The sequence below is a fragment of the Callospermophilus lateralis genome, unplaced genomic scaffold (genome assembly GCF_048772815.1).
Source record: "Callospermophilus lateralis isolate mCalLat2 unplaced genomic scaffold, mCalLat2.hap1 Scaffold_82, whole genome shotgun sequence".
Lineage (NCBI taxonomy): Eukaryota > Metazoa > Chordata > Mammalia > Rodentia > Sciuridae > Callospermophilus > Callospermophilus lateralis.
The window spans coordinates 6012262-6028740 of NW_027516260.1; the positions used below are offsets into that span (position 1 = coordinate 6012262).

General features: G+C 32.9%; 1 long non-coding RNA gene across 1 annotated transcript; it reads left to right on the top strand.

The window, feature by feature from the left end:
• The first annotated feature begins 8855 nt into the window (after positions 1–8855).
• Positions 8856–16161, top strand: LOC143641015 (uncharacterized). Its single transcript, XR_013155212.1, has 3 exons — positions 8856–8888; positions 15764–15827; positions 16095–16161. It is a non-coding gene; the product is annotated as an uncharacterized LOC143641015 (long non-coding RNA).
• Positions 16162–16479: the final 318 nt, after the last annotated feature.

Below are 16479 nucleotides of genomic sequence, written 5' to 3' on the forward strand. Positions count from 1 at the left end.
GCACCAATTTACATTCCCATCAGCAATGTATGGGGGTTCCAGTTTTTTCCGTACTCTCCCTATGCCTATTATTTTCTTCATCTCTTTAAATTATATCCATCTGCATCGGTGCTAAGTAATTATTTTATGATTCTGATATGCATTTCCCTGATGTCTAATGATACTAAATATCTTTTCATGTGTTTATTGGCTATTTTTATAACTTGTTTAGAAATATGTCTAATCAAATACTGTGTCTAAAATTGGTCTCTTTTTTTTCCCTCGCTTTCTTCATAAGAGTAAGTCTTTGCCTTTTGCTGTCTCAGAAATAGCTTTGGATCTTCCCCATTGAGCTTGGACTAGCATCATAAGTTCATCCTGGAAAACTCACTCAAGGCCTACCTGCCATTTTTAGATATGATGATAACTGGGCAAGCAGTATTTTCTGTTTTTGATTTGTGGACGGCTTTTCTTTATTTTCCATTTAAAAATGTTTCAAAAGCATATTTTGATGGAGTTATTGTCATGGCTGTAATTTGATTTGGGCAAATCTCATTGGGAAATGAATTATGATAGAATGATAACATATCTATGGTTGATACTATTATTGGTGCTCACTGGAAGTGTTAAAGTAGAATCTGGACAACTATTTATTGGTTGTTTATAGAAGAAATTAGTGCATAGTAAAGAAAGTTGAATTATGTGCTTTTTGAGATTCTTTGCAGCTCTAAGATTCTGAAATTTGTCCCAGTGAAATGGTATAAAAAGTATCTTATTTCATCATTATTTTGTACAAACTTTTTTTTTTTTTTGTAAAAAGTTTGATTCTCAGGGTAATGTAGATTTGCCTTGAAAATGTGGAATTACTTCAAAAACATAACAAACTATTATGCACTTTATTGTTTTTAAGAGATTTAATTTGTTTTACTTTGTTGCAGTTGAGATAGTTTGCTTTCAGTTCTAAAAATTTTTCTTCTTACAGATTAGCAAGACATCTACAAAAAGAGGCCCAAGCTCAACACAACAATTCTGAATTCACAGAAGAGCAAAAGGTACCATCAAATAATATCTAGATATATTCAATTCCAAATGAAATTGCTCTTGAGTCCATTAAGCAGAAAAATAAACAAAAAACTGTTATATTTAAGTAAAAAAAAATCAGATTGATTATGCTTTGCCTAACATTAAGTGAACATTTATACAGATATATAACTTATCACTTAATGAATTTCTTTACTTAACTATTTAGGCCTTATTTAACTCTAATGGAAGTCATCCACACTTTTAGTTGAAAAGCGTGGGTAACCCAAAGACTGGAGTTAATTCCGAGTCACTTGGAAAAACAGAAGGATTGGGAATAAGTGCATTCCACCTCAATGCTTAATTCTGAATTTTCATAACTCTTTATGTATCACCTCTCAAAGCAAAACAAAAAACACACACAAAACCCCCCAAACCAAAAAACAAATGGAAAAAAAAATTAGCTCAATTCAAGAAGTTGGCGTACAGATCTGTCAGCTAAATAAATATATAAGATTGCAAAATGTTTCAGTACTGTTCTTTCTTCCTTGAATTAAAATTTTTGTATATCCAGTTGATTCCCTGATAGAGATTATGTAAAAGGGGATACTTTAAAGTAACTTCATTCTAAAAGAAGAGAAGAAATGGGAGGAAACAACTCCCATTTTCTCCTGGCTCAGAGTAACTAGTTTTAAGTCAATTTTTAATCCTGTAGATAGTGAAAAATATGTGTTAGTCTTTTCCTCATCTCTTAAGAAAAGGCAGTGTGAAAATCCTGGTGACCTAATTCACTCTTATTAATACTTTTCTTTTTTTGCACAAGGGGAAATGGGAGTAATTTTTTGCATAACTTTTTAATTAAACCTAAGCAAGTTTTTAGTCCATAGGCCTGTGTTTATTAATTCTTAGTTACAGGAGTTTGGGGAGAAAAACCCCCCGAGGGTTAGCTGTATTTCTTGCCCAAATATATTTGTATTTTTAAAATATTTAAAATCTACTTCAAAAAAATTATGTTAATGCAATTTAAAAGGGTGTTTTTCTTTTTTTCCTTAATAAGTGCTAATATCCACAATAGATTTAAGAGACTTAGGATCTTAGTCCTGCAAAATAATTATCACAAAGGAAATAGCTGATATGCTTAAGGAAAGGAACAAAGACTGTACACTATACCACTTCTATAAAATTTGTGAAGTCTGTCTAGGAGTTGTTTATGAAATGATCAGCCGGCATCATTGAATTAAGACTTAAAATATCTAAATCTTGATGAATAGAATCTTAGATATCCAGGTACATAAATTAATAGTTAATGAAGTATGTTATAAATATGAAGACAAAATAAAAAAATGTAAAAAAGTTTTAATGATCCCATATTTTAGTCACCTGTTTGCCTTCAGTTAGTTAGATTTCTCCAGCATTTGTTGCTCAGGAGTAGAACCTGTGAGCCACATGGCCTGAGATTAAAGTCTTTTGACCTCCTAAAACATTCTAAAATTACAAAACAAACAGGTTAATATCAAAAAATGAACCTTGTTAAGTGATGAGGAAAAAATTAACTTTTTCTTGATTTTTTTTAGTATTCTGAGACGACAGTTGGTGTTGATAATGCTATTGATTCTTTAATTTATAGCTGTTCAGCTTGTCTTTGGTTATAAAGACCCCCAGATCTTGTACTCCAAAAGATCCAGGAGGCTGCAGGTCCTAGAGGAGAGAGCTGAGACCTAGAGTCAGGAGACTTAAGTCTTGCATCCTGGCTTTGGCTCTGGGCCTGATTTTCCTTATATAAGAAATGAGAGATTAGAGAACTCTTAAGTGACTTTAAAAGGTCTTTCCTTCCTAAAACTCCAGTGACCTCTACATGTGAGGTGGTCTATACCTCCTCCTTTCCTGGAAGCCTGATTTCTGAGGAACATATTATTTATAATACCTGCCCAGGAGGCATTTCTGGCTGCCAGGTGTAACTGCAGACAGAGCTTCTGTCTGCCTGTCTATTCCTTGGTCTTGAAGAAGGACCCCAAGTCATTCTGTTCTACTATATAAGGCAAGTTATATGCATTTAAAGGTTTAAATTTCTGTGAAAATGCAAGTGAAATATTCACAACAGACAGAAACACTCATATTGATGTATAGGCCTTATATGATTGTTCCATAAGAAAAAAATTATCAAAGTCTTCAGTTAATAATGATTAGAAAAGAGAGGTCTTCAAGACATGTTCTGGGAAACACTGGCTCTTAAAAATTAATAGATTGTGTCTGTGTGTATGTGTGTGTGTCTGTGTGTTGTGCTAAGAATAGAACCCAGGTCCTCATGCTAGGCAAGCAAGCACTCTGTATATCAGTAAGCTACATCCCCAGCCCAATAGGCATTACTTGCACACAGTTTGTGACTTCTCTGGACTTTTAATATTCTAATGTGTATGTTGGATATTTTAAAGAGTTTGGTTGTGCAGTATTTTAAAAATTATTTGCTTTTGAAAAGCTCCCCTCCTTTCTTTACAGAATATTTCATTGGATCTAGTGTTCTAAAGAACATAATACAGGAAATTTTGACACATACTGTTAGATCTGCATTAAATACTATGCCTGTACATAAGCTGGAGAGAAAACTGAATTTATTTTTCTCCAAAAAGGAAAATAGAAAATGCTTTTAACCTTATTCTTTGCAAAAATATTGTTTTATTTTGAGTTATATTTCTTATGCTTATACTATTTCATGTATTGATAGCAGTGACGAGTTATATAATTATGCCAACCATTCAGTAGTTAGTGGAACTTTGAAAAATGTTTTTGGTCTTTAAAAACCAATCTTATTACTAAAGTGCTTTCTTTATGAAACTTTTTGCTGTCTAGTTCACAGTGAGCTCTCACATATATTTGATGAATAAATGTTTTATTAAAATAAATCCTAATTTTTAAGAGAATAACATATTTTCCAATGTTTATTTTATATCTAAAGAATTCTAAAGCAGAACTACTAATCTGTCTAAACCAAATTAATTGGTGATAGAATAAAAACTTCACATTTATTTCCTATTTTTAATATTCTCAAAGATTTCTAGTTAAAACAAGAGTTTATGATTCTTATTTGATCCTCCCTCACGATTAGTTGCCTTAGCTTTCATTTTAGTTTTCAATAGTTTTGTCATTATAACAACTGGGTTTAGTGGCCAACAAAAAGCTGCCAAAAGCTTTCATTCCATGAAATTCCCTACTTTGGTGTAGTAGATTTTCTCATGTAAGATTCTGGACAAAATAGAACATCCTGTCTCATGACACTTAGAAAGTTTTTCCCTGTTTTGAGTCAAATTTGGTGGTAATGAGAATCCCAGCACTATATACTTGTTTTATGTTTTATCGATTCCACCTTTCTACTTCCACTTTCTCTCTACCCCAGTGTTATCTCTCCTCCAACAGCTAGATGGAAGATGAGTGGCTGCTTAAATATTTAAAAGTTAAGTCTGGATTAAGAAAGACTGTACTGAATTATGTTTATTTTTAAACTGATTTTATTCATTATATAAATTGAATACATTTTAGCAAAATTAATTTAGCTCATTAATTGTCCATTTTAATTCCATGTTTTTCTTTAACTGATCTTTAGGGCTCTCAATTTTCTTAGCAATGACAAACTAAAGTAGATAATACTCTAAAAATGATACTGTTTTCTGTTTCTTATCATATTAGCTATGAGCAATTAATTTGAATAAAATGCTAGTGATTTAAGTCTTTCTAAAAGTCAAACATCACTTCAGTGCTTGGTTTAATGTACATTAATTAAAGTAGTCAATACTTATACTCTGGAATATGTGAACTTGTGCTTCTTTATCATTTTTCTGAACTGTTCATTTTAAGGAAGGTGACACTGTTTCAGTAGCAAGCACTTGATTTTGACATCAATAAAATCTACATGTTTTAAAAGTTATTGCCACAGCTGAAATAATAGTGTTTCACTTCTTTTTTAATACTGAAGCTGGGTGTGGTCCCTTAAAATAGTTATGAATAAGGCCTGTTGGTATTTTACCATAGTTCAGTACATTTCTGTATAAAAAGCTATTGCCTTTGCTTAACTTGAAGAAATGTTTAAGTGAGAATAGTTTGTTAGTGGTTTCTTATTGTTCAGGTACAACATTTTTATCTTAAATGTTTGAAGTGTGAAATAAAATGGATTTTAAAGTCAAAAAGGAAAAAAAGCTAACCACTATTTTGAAGATTATCTCATTGATACATCTCAATACAAGCAAAATTCTTTTATAAAATCAGTTTTGAAAGTATATAGTAAAGAATATAGCTAAATGGAATTGATTGAAGTGTGTGGTTTTATTGAATATCTTGTGTGTTGTATAGAAGGCATTGATGACTGGGACAAATTACTTAACCTGTCCATACTTCAGTTTTCACACCTGTAAAATGATCATAGCTAACTCTGAGTTGTGGGGAGGGTTAATTAAATTAATGTTTATAACTCACATAGGAGAGCCTGTCGGTAAGTGCTCATTAGTTATTAATAAGTGGTTAATAATTAATAGTATTTGTTATTAATAAATTATTTGATTATTATATTTATGCTTAATTATTTACTAGTTTTGCTGGAGTTGAGTGGTATATTTGAACAACAATGATTGGGGATATTAGACTTTATGTAGAAAAGATTGCTTACTGCTGGTTTCTATACATAGCTATTTAAGAGGATGAATAAACCTGAGTATTTTGCAAACTATGTATAAATATAATTTTCAAATGTAATCTCTTTTCAGATTAAAATTGCATATTTTCTAAGCTTTTATATTGAAATTTTTAAAAGATTATGGAGATAATTAAATATTATTACTTGTGTGTCTGAGAGGCATATCTTGCTCAATAATAGGTTTTTTTGTGAGTTGCTATCCTAGCTGTTTGTTGAAGATACAGTAATTGAAGAGTGTCCACTAGCCTAAGCACCAGGGGCCAGAACAATACTGTTACTTCCCTTTACTCCTCTTTTACCTTTCAAAGAACATTAACCAAACACAAAATCACCAAATCCCCAATTTACTAAACATTTTGTAAGTCATACATAAAATGCGTTCAGAAAAATGTGTCAGTTTTTTTCCAAAATATGTCATTTTGTAAGCATTGTAAATGATGTACACAGTTCTTTGCTTTTATGATCTAGACTTATTCCTAAAGACATTTCAGAAATATCTTTTTTGGAAGGACCTAGAAGTCTCAGTGTCATTGTTCAGCTGCCAGCCCTGATAATTTCTTTTATGAATCTCATGAATCTTCCCTTTTCATTTCCACCTTAGCTATTCATATTCTTATTCTGAATATTGTTTAGACAGTTTGAAATAACTTAAATGATTTTTCCTTCAGTTTTTCCCCTTTCCTTTAAATTATGTATACATTGCATACCTGTATCACAACAGCCAAGGGTTTTTTTTTGTTGTTTTTTGTTTTTAGAAAGAATCTCACCGTGTTGCCCACACAGGCCTTAAACTTTTAGGCTCCTGCCTTAGCCTTCCCAGTAGATGGTACACATAACGATGCCCAGCTCACAACAGTGTTCTTAAGGGCATGTCTGTTAAAAAAAAAAGAACAATAAAAACACACTTCTGTGTAACTTATTGTTAAAGAAATCCTAGATTCCTCAGCAAGGAGTTTGTGGAAGGTCCATTTTCAGAATGACTATGCCCTACTTCACTTTACTTTTCAAACCTATCCCTCTGCTTTCAGTTGGGGATTTTAAGTAATTGAACCATGACAATTTTCCAAACTCTTTGATTTGGAAATCCTCCCTAGTCTTTGGGACTGGATTCCTAATATAGATCTTGTTCTTTTCCTTTAGGACATAAAAGGAACTTATTTTGCTGAAGCTTATAGATTGAGTGTCTCTCTTTTTAATATAGTGATTTTGTATATGTTTTATCACACATAATAGAACATGAGCATATTAAAAGCAAGGACTGTGCCCTATCACATCTGTTTTATAGCTTATTTTATAAAACAGGTAGACTGTAAAATCTGCACCATTCATCACAAATACTGATTTTGTTAATATTGCCTACGTTTTTAAACAAGTCAGAATTGAGCTTTAATCAGAATTAAATTAGACCATTGTGCTATCTTTCAGATATCTTTTAGTAAATTTCAGGCTTTATGAGAAGATGATTGGAAGGGAAGATGTCAAAAATCCCTTTTCATTGCCCTCCCCCTTTTTAATTTTCTGTTTTCTTTTTTAAAGTTAGTATTTTGGGGCTAGAATTTTAGCTCAGTGGTAGAGTGCTTGCTTACCCAGCATGTGTGAGGCACTGGGTTCAATCCTCAGCACCACATAAAAACAAATTAATAAAATAAAGGTATTATGTCCATCTACAACTAAAAAAAGCTATTTTTAAAACAAATAAAGTCAATATTTTAACTTACAGATAACAAAGATAGTACATATAAATGGGGTAACATGTTTTGATACATGTATATGTTGTGTGATATTTAAATCCAGTTAACATTTTCTACTCACTTATCATTTCTTATGTTTAAAAACTTTCAAATTTTTCTTTTTTCTTTTGAAATGTAGGATGCATTTATTTATCCCTCCACCCACCCCTACTGGCTCCAACCCCTGGTAACTACCATTTTACTTTCAACTTCTATGAAATCAACTTTTTTGTATTCCACATGAATAAGATTTTTTGGGTCTTGTCTCTGTGCCTGGCTTACTTCATTAATATAATGATCTTGTTCCATCATGTTATTGCAAAGGATAGGATTTCTTTATTTTTATGACTGAATAGTATTCCATTGTGTATATATAACATTTTTTTCCACTTATCAGTTGATGAACTCTTAGGTTTCCATTTCTTGGCTAATAGGAATAGTGCTGCTATGAGTATGGGAGTGCAGGTGTCTCTGCAGCTTACTGATTTCCTTTCCTTTGGCCATATATCCTGGAGTGGAATTGTTGGATCATATTGTAGTTCAATTTTTAATCTTTTGAGGAACCTCCACACTGCTTTCCATAATGGCTATCTTTGTTGCCCTTTAAATTATATCTAAACCTATCACCGAACCAAACTTGATTTAGAATTGGTTATGGCATATTAGTTTAGAAGAGAATATATACTCATCTCTCTCCCACTTCTCAGCCCTTTGTCTTCAGATTCTCTTCTCTAAAATCTGCAAGGTGCTAGAAAAGGAATAATAATTTATTTAAAGAAGTATAGATCTCTTTTGTAATTTTTTTAAATTGTAGATGGACACTATATCTTTGTTTTATTTTTGTTTTTAATGTAGTACTGAGGATCGAGCCCAGTGCCTCACACATGTGAGGCAAGTGTTCAACCACTGAGCTAAAATCCCAGTCCCTATAGATCTCTTATAAATAAAAATTCTTGATTTTAGTAACTGACAGTTAAAATTATCTTGGGATGTATAGCATTTTTTTTCCCTACAGAAAACCATAGGCAAAATTGCAACATGCTTGGAATTGTGAAGCGCAGCTTTACAGGTAAATGGATTTTTTTTAATAAATTATTCTAAATTGTTCTGATAAGATATTAGACATTCATGCCCAAAGCAATATTATCTCAGAAGGGTTTTATAACAATTGGAATTGATCAGTTGAACTCACACTTAAATGATTTAGTTCATACTTTGTACACTGTAGAAATAAAAGATATGATTTTAATTTTTTCTGTTTCTATTAGCTTGAATATTCCAAAAATCAGTTTGGAACTTTTCATTTCTACCTTTAAAGCAAGAAATATATTTAATTTAATATTTGATTCTTGCCACTTAAAAGACAAAGGGTGTAGTGAAATCTTTGTAATGAAAAGATATAATATGCATATTTTAAATTTAGTCCACACAGTCCCAGGAAGAACTTAAACTGGAGGACCTGAAGAAGCTAGAACCAAGTAAGTTTTGTTTTATATTTTTTAGTGATATTCCTTTAGAAAGAGTTTTATCTGTTGTGAATATTAAGATTGTTTAGCACAGAAAGTGATTGGATTTATTTCTCTTACTTTTTGGTGCTTTTAAAATTCCTACAATATTTGCATTTTTAATTACCATTTGGATTTCATCTTGCAGTATGGGCAAAGGCACAGTGTGAATAACTGAATGAATGTAAGTTAATGTAGCCTTTTTAAAAATTTTTTTTAGTTGTAGACAGATACAATACCTTTATTTTATTTATTTGTTTTTATGTGGTGTTGAGGATCGAATCCAGTGCCTCACACATGCAAGGCAAATGCTCTACCAACAGAACTATAACCCAGCTCCTGTACTCTTTTTTTATTGAGATAAGATTGCACATCTCAGTGCATTTATGTGACTAGGGAATAGTAGATTTTATTTATCCAACTAAGTAAGATTTTTAAGTAGGGAATCATAAAATCAAAGCATTTTCAAACAGAAAGGAGTCTCAGACTTGTGGTCACATTCTCTATTGAGGAAAGAAATGAAATTATTTGTTTGCCCTGTTTCATTTAAATCCCCAGTAACTGAGCAGGGTCTAAATCTCAGAACATTTTTCAGTCTATCTCAGTTCACACTAGTGCAATCCTTTTAATGTAAACATGCTTTGAGTAAGAGGTAAAAAATTAATTTAAGAACTAAAGAGGGCCTTGCACAGTGGCGCATGCCTGTAATCCTAGCCACTCGGAAGGCTGAGGCAGAAGGATATCAAATTCAAAGCCAGCCCTAGCAAAGCAGGGCACTAAGCAACTTAGTGAGACCCTGTCTCTAAATAAAATATGAAATAGGGCTGGGGATGTGGCTCAGTGGTCAAGTGCCCCTGAGTTCAGTCCCAGTATCCCCTGCCAAAAAAGAACTAAATAGAATGTTCCTATAAATTCCACAAACTGCCAATATCTAATTCATTCATAGCAATTCTAACAAAAACATATATTATTGAGATAGCTGAAATGTGATTGTATTGCAAATACAGGGTAGAAAAAGGATTCTCAGAGTATACTGAAGGGGATCTGATTTTCTGTTGTTTGGGTTAGAAAAGAGAAGTTAACAACAACAGACAACAAAAAAGGAATGCGTAACAGATTTGTTGTGATTCTGGTGGCTTTTCCAAAGTTTTAGATGATCATATTTCATTTCTTCAGAACACCATCCTTCTGAATATGGCAAGAATTCTGATGAACTCTGTCATTTTAATAGTTTTGGTTACTTTATGTAATCCAGATCATAAAGTTTTTTTTTTCTTTGTGGTTCTGGGGATCAAACCCATGACCTCACACATGCTAGGCAAGCGTTTTACCACTGAGCTACATCTCCAGCCATAGATCATAAGAGTTGGAGATGTTATAAGAGACACACTTATATTCAGAAATAGTTCTTATGCCTATATCCAATGTATATAAGGATACTAATCAATGTAATATTTCTCACAATTTTTTGGGTTTTTTTGTACCTAAAACTTTATTTTTCAAAAGCATTAATAAATACTTTGTATATGATTGAGATATAATTTATATAAAGCACAGTTCACCAATTTAACATATCATATTCAATTTTTTAGTAAATTGGAAGAGTTATGCAGACATCACCACAATCAATTTTAGGACATTTTCATCACCACAAGAAGAAACCCTATTCCCATGAGCAGTCATTCACTTCTTGCCATCCCCCTAAAATCCCTTCTAATTCCCAGCCCTAGGAAACCATTAGTTTGATTTCTGTCTATAAATTGTCCTATTGAAGACATTTTATTTAAATGGACTCATATGATATATGATCTTTTATGACTGGCTACATATAAGATTATTTTGAGAAAAACACATTGATGGCTTTAAATAAAATGTTGCAACAGTTGTTTATACAGTGGTTCTACTGAAAATTATGTTTGTGTGTGAGTGTGTGTGTATGTGTGTGTGTGTGTGTGTGTGTGTGTGTGTGTGTGAGAGAGAGAGAGAGAGAGAGAGAGAGAGAGAGAGAGAGAGAGAGAGAGATGATGCTGGGGATTGAACCAAGGGCTTTGGGCATGTTAGACAAGTGCTTTACCAGTAAACTACGTCACCAGCCCTCAGTTTTTTATGATAAAAATAATTAGGATTTTGGCTTCTTATTCAGTCACTATTTCCTATTAGTTGTTTGTTTCCAAACAAAATTTAAGAATCTTATAGGTACACAGAGTGGCTCTAAAGACTGTGGATGTTTATTTCATATATTTATTATCTCTTCCTCTGAGCATGCTCAAGTACTTCTATTGCCTCACAAGATCTTTCATTAATTGCCTTTTTTTTTTTAGAATAGCATCTATATGCTAAGCACTCGAATCCTCTCAGTTTCATTTTGCTAAGGACAACACCGACATTAGCTTGTAAATCCCAGGAATGAGTTTTAGGGTCTCCTGGACCGGTTCTTTCACTATGCTGTTATTAATACCTGTAGTGGTGCTGTACTACATCATTCCTAAGTACAGCTCTCCAGTTCAAATTCCTAAGAAATTATTGACCCATGTATTAGTCGAAGATCAGGTTAAAATCTATTACTTTTTCTGCTTTTTAAAAAAGATTTGGAGTAGAAATGGAAAGAGTATTTTGGAGATTCACTTTATTATATTTTTTATACTGTTTTTCATTTGTACTTTTCCCTTATTGATAGTTATCCTTTTAGATGATTTTAATTTGCTGTTGCTTCTGAAAGAAACATAAACGAGTATTTCAGTAGGGTAGACTCTGTAATTTGGAATTTATCCAAGCAGGGCACTTGTTGTGAGTTAATTATTGAGTTGGAATTAAATATTTTCTACAAATTGGTATTTAGTAATATTTCAGATTAAGTATACTTATTCAAGCTTGCTTTTTAAAAAATTAAGCCTGTTCTAAGGAAAAAATAGTGAATTCTAACTTTTAATATGTTGAACTTAGCTGGTTTCCTTTCTTTTAAAAAAAAGTTTTTTTAAAATTTAATTTTGTGTGTGTGTGTGGTGCTGGGGATCAAACCCAGGGCATTGCCCATATAAGGCAAATGCTCTGCCACTGAGCTACATCCCTAGCTCTTGGCTGGTTTATTGGGTTGATGTATTCTTTACTTCAACATTTTGAAATCTTTTAAATTCTGTCTGAAAATACTAAAACTATGATTGTGAAAGTCTGAGCCATTTTTTCTTATGTTAATTGCAGTAATGTACTGCTGCTTACTCAAGCATATCTCCCCACCACCACCCTGCAAAATTCCCTTCTATTAAGCCACCCTTCAAGGCTTCACAGAATCCCACCTCTCCCTGAAAGCTTTCTCAGCTGTCTCTATAGAGGCATAATTAAACTCTGCCTCCTCTCCTGTATAGGATCATTTTAACTATCCATTGTCAGACTCTCACATGTGTTATTTTTCACTTGTATTTGTTTCAGTCCTCAAAGAGATTATGAATGGACTCTTCCCCCACCCCAGAGCCTATTGAATGCTTTAAGTGTAGTATGAACTTGGCAAGATTGTGTTGAGTTAAATAGATTTGAATGTTTTGAAGGAAATCTTTTCCTATAATTTAAAAAATAACCTTTCAAAATTGAGGCAGCTGCCCATTTTTCCTACCACAAAAATGAAACACGTCAGTCACAAAAGCAGAATGCATTTTGATATTTGCCTGTGTGTCATCTTTTGAGGGTTAGCTTCAGGAGGTTGGTAGGTCCGTGCTCCAAGAGAAAGGCTGGGAGTACTGAATTTTCCATGGTGGAGTAGCATCAGATGTCTGCCATGTAGTGATCCAAAGTGTGTAAGTCCTACCAAATCAGCCCATGAATCTCCAACCCATGACATGCTTCATACTTATGATAATATCTTTTGTAAAATTCAAGCTCCTCTTCAGATCCTCCTAAGATATCATTGCTAGTATTGGTAGAAAGAAAACTCTATGTAAAGTTTAAGCTATTTTAAAAGAACAATAGAAGCTGTTATTCCATAGTTGTTGAAAATGTAAACCTATACTACAGTTATAGAAAGTAAAACATAATTTGTTTTTTTAGTTCTAAAACTATTCACATAAATTAAATGTTTGATAATACTTTAACTTGTAAAAATAATATAACAAAGCTATTATTCTAAAGCAAATACTTCCTCTTCAGAGCTTTGATACTAAAGAAAAGAAAATACTATTTAATTATTCTGTTACAATACAAATGCAAGATAACCACTGAGCCACATCCCCAGCCCTATTTTGTATTTAATATAGAGACAGGGTCTCACTGAGTTGCTTATGCCTCACTTTTGCTGAGGCTGGCTCTGAATTCTTAATCCTCCTAAGCCTCTGGGATTACAGGTGTGCACTACCACACTCAGCCAAGATATTCTTAATAACCAAGATATTTTTCAACTTTTTTGTTTGTTTTTGATGTACTGGGGATTGAACCCAGGGGTGCTCTACCACTGAGCTATATTTCCAGTCCTTTTTATTTTTTAAAACTTTTTTAGTTGTAGATGGACACAATACCTTTATTTTATTTATTCATTTCATGTAGTGCTAAGGATCGAACCCAGTGCCACATGTGCAAGGCAAGCACTCTACCACTGAACTACAACCCCAGCTCTTTTATTGTTTTATTTTTATTTTGAGACAGGTTCTCCCTACATTGCTTAGGCAGATGAACTTCTAGTCCTCCTGACTCAGGCTTTTGGTACCTAGGATTACAGACACATGCCACCATAACAGGATCAACTTTTAAAAATTATTGTTATATACATTTTTAATGGTTGATTTTTTTGCCCATTTTATTAAACTCTTATTACAATATGATCATTTCTGTGTTTCTGTGTTTTTGTTTCTGATATGAGTGAGACATGATCTTTTTGTTACCTGCTCCCCATTCTTGGGTATCTATTCCATTGTTGTGTAAGTGATCAATATTTATTAATATTACTTATTAATATCGAGTTGATTTAATAGTTTAGTAACAATGATCATGCAGAAGTATAGAAAAGATGTTCTTGTATTAAAAAATAAACAGTACTTCTTAGTAAGTTAAGAAATATTAGGATTCTAGTCAACTAGATCAAAAAGGTCATGGAGAGAGTGAATGTCCATTTTAGATTTTCCCTTGCCATTTTGTATACATTTATTTAGGCTGTAATTCTCTCAATAGCCTGTAAAGGAAGTAGCATTCTCATTTTAGAACTGGGGAAATTAGAGTATTTATGTAAATGTTCAAGTTATTGTTGTAATTGTAGGGCTAGGTTTTGATTTAAACCTTCTACTTTGATCTCCTGCTGCTTCCCCTTTGCTTGTCAGATTTAAGTTCTCACAGTCCTTTCTATGCCTTGAATAAGGCAAACTATTTCCAACTTGGAACCTTCGTTGTTGCTCCAGCCTGTTCTTGAATACCTGGGAAGCCCTTATGCTAGAGCCACTTGTGGATGATTCCTCTCATCTCAGGTCTTGGCTCAAATATCTTCTTACAGTTTAGTTTTGAAAGGCACCCTGTCTACCTTAGCTACTCTACCAAGTTCTCTCTGCTTTTACACAGCATCCTGTTTGTATCCTTCACACCACTAATCACATCTTACATTATCTAGTTTATTTATTGGCATATTTATTGTCTACTTTTCCTTAGTAAAGTCTAAGGTCCAAATATGAGTTCTTGATTACTGTGTATCTTTAACACCTAAAGCAGCGATGGAAACATTGTGAGTACTCGGTATGCATTTGTTGAGAAGAAGAAAGAGATAAAGGATGAGGAAGAGCTAAAGGGAGAGAGAATTAAGAGTGAGTAATGAGAATCTAGGTACAAGTTTCCAACTTCTTTCTCACTGGATGATTGACTCCTATTGGAATAAGTTATGTAATTACAACCTGTTCTTTTTGAATTTCCTTATTTAGGAATCCAATATGCCATACTCCTTTTAACTCAAATCTGCAAGACTCCAAAATTAAAGTCTGAGTAATTAGAGTAAAAATCATGGGTTGCCCAATTAATAATGCTAAATATTCACCTTGAAATAATTGCAGGTAGTCACTAGAAACCCATAAATTGGGAAATGAAACAATAAATTTCATAAAATACTTTTCCAGATACAGATAGAATTGTATAACATCTGTCTGTGGGCTTACATGCCAGAAAGTAATCAACCAGGAAACAAGAGGTGATAGCATTGTTGTTTGATGACTTCCCTGAGGAGAGAGTCTGCTGTGTGTGTGTGTGTGTGTGTGTGTGTGTGTGTGTGTGTATACACACACACACACACACACACACACATATATATATGCATGTATGTATGTGTGTACACATATATAATAAATTTCATCATAAAAGGAATATTAGAATTATAACCTTACTGTTACAAACCTTACCAGTGTGATAAGTATTGAGGGAAATCTACTTAGGATAAAGAATAAGATGTGATTATCTATTTCTCTTTAATTAGTCATCTTCAGTATCAATCTTTTAATTAAAATACTTCAGGAGAAGAGGTATTCTCTTTCACCCCATATCACCTAGGACCTTGTACATTGGAGAACTATTTTATGGTTCATTTTCTATGAGGGCTCTGAGACTTTCCTTGGAGATCTTACAGTACTCTGAAAATACTGGTACCTGCAGTCCACTATGGACATTTTTATTTTGCTAAGACACTCAGTAGTCAATTGCATAGTCTTGAAATGATAGTGAAACTCGGAATTTAAAATACATATATTAATGTGTGGTTAATACACTATAAAATACGATTAAAAGTATCAATTTAAGATATAACATATAAGACTAACTAATATATAAGACTTACATAACATGTAGGACTAAGATATAAGATATAAGACTAATGTTTGTCTATGTCTTTATTCTAGTCCTAAAGAATATTCTCACATATAATAAAGAATTTCCATTTGATGTTCAGCCTGTCCCATTAAGGTAAATAAATAAGCATCCATATTTTGTCTTCTGATTTTATTATCTATTTTATGCCTGTTTTTAAAATATTTCTGGATTTTTTTCCCTATCAAATTTGGTATTGGTGATATGACTGATACCATTGGTAGCAATGAAATGATTGACATTGACATTTATATCAACATTAACCTAATAATCAGCATCTTATCTGGGAAGTTAGTGGCTTTGAGGGTTCGCTGGTGTATTAAGTGGAGTAGCTCACTAATTTTTCTGTCCTTTTTTATATAGGAGAATTTTAGCCCCTGGTGAGGAAGAGCATTTAGAATTTGAAGAAGATGAAGAAGAAGGTGGTGCTGGAACAGGGTCTCCTGATTCTTTTCCTGCTAGAGTGCCTGGTGGGTACAAAAAATGTACATTATATAATTCAAGGTCAGGTGTTTGGAACTTACTTTTGTACTTGTTAGTGGCAGGTAAAACATCTCCAAGTTTGCCAATCTTCAGCAAATTATCACGGCCATTCTGTTAGCGGTACCTATCGGTTTATTGTGAAAGTATCTTACTATTTGTGTCAGGGATCCTCAAAACATCCCATGTTTAGTGATTGGCTAGGAAGACCCAAAGGACTCAGCATATAGCTGTACTCACAGTTGTATTCTGAGTCATTACAACAAGA